Genomic DNA, 1,443 nt, shown 5'->3' on the forward strand with positions numbered 1-1,443 from the left:
GAGGTATTTATAGGCTTGTTCAAAGAATAATGTCCTCATTAAATTGGGTAGCATTAAATTATTGAAATAATTTTGAAATTCAAAATTTTTCAAAAAACAATTTTCTCATTTAATTAGGTAGCATTTAAATTATTGAATTAATTTTGAAATTCAAAATTTTTCCAAAGAACAATTTCCTCATTTAATTAAATTATTGAATTAATTTTGAAATTCAAATTTTTTCCAAGGAACAATTTCCTCATTTAATTAGGTAGCATTAAATTATTGAATTAACTTTGAAATTCAAAATTTTTCCAAAGAACAATTTCCTCATTTAATTAAATTGTTGAATTAAACTCTTCTTTGCTTAATTAATCTTGGAATATTAACTTGTTTAACCTTGAAAAATGTGTTCCAAGACTTAAACTAAAGTCTCTTTGCCTAATGAGCTTCAAAATGAAAAAGAAAAAACATATTTTAAGCTTTTTTAACAAGGTGTTTCTTAATTTCTTTTGACTTATGAGAGCTTCACATATCTAACTAGCATTTGACTTTGAAGTACTTACAACAGTTCTTCTAATTATGGTGTTCTTAAATTCTTCAGCCTCCTTCAGCCTTTTGAGGTTCACTTTTGACTCTGGGTTTGTTTGCCCTTAAACTTCTTCATTTGTCATTCATTTCCTTTAACATTCTGAGGAGCTTTCACTAGATTAACATTGAGCTTCAACCTATCAACCTTGAGAGTTCTTTTACCTAAAACACATCACTTAATATCATATGTTAAAGCATCCTTCATTTTGTTATCATCAAAACAGGATTGAAAAGCCTAGTTAGGTCAACAATCTCCCCCTTTTTGATGATGACAAATGAGGAGCAAAAAATATGAATAAGCATAAAAAATCTCCCCTTTACATCTAGCATTATTCTACTCCCCCTTAAAATAAGCATTATTTTAAAAAATTTTAGATTCAAGATCAAACATGCTCATTGCCCAATTTTTCATTCTTATCGTGCTTAACATGCTCAAATATGATTTTTCACTATCATGCTCAAATACTATCATGTTCAACATGCTCAACATTCAATATCATGCTCTCAATCAAGCCAAAATTTTTGCTCCAAATACTACTCCTCCTTTTGACATCAATCAAAAAGGGTAAACATTTAAAAGAACATATGAGCACACATTTCTCAATCATGCCAAAATTCAATATCATATTTCATATTAGGCATTCTTATTTCATATGTGTTGTGACATCTTGGAATTTTCAATCATGCATATGGTGCTCAACATTCATATTTGTGAAAAAAACTTTAAAAAATTTGTCATGCATAATGCATCATTCAAATACCAAGATTATGACAATATTACCAATGCTTATAATCATGTTGTATTGCTTAAAGATCAAGTGATATATTCATGGATACCAATACCAATACCAATATACGTCTTAGTTATTCATA

The sequence above is a fragment of the Malania oleifera genome, chromosome 11 (genome assembly GCF_029873635.1).
Source record: "Malania oleifera isolate guangnan ecotype guangnan chromosome 11, ASM2987363v1, whole genome shotgun sequence".
NCBI classification, from domain to species: domain Eukaryota; kingdom Viridiplantae; phylum Streptophyta; class Magnoliopsida; order Santalales; family Ximeniaceae; genus Malania; species Malania oleifera.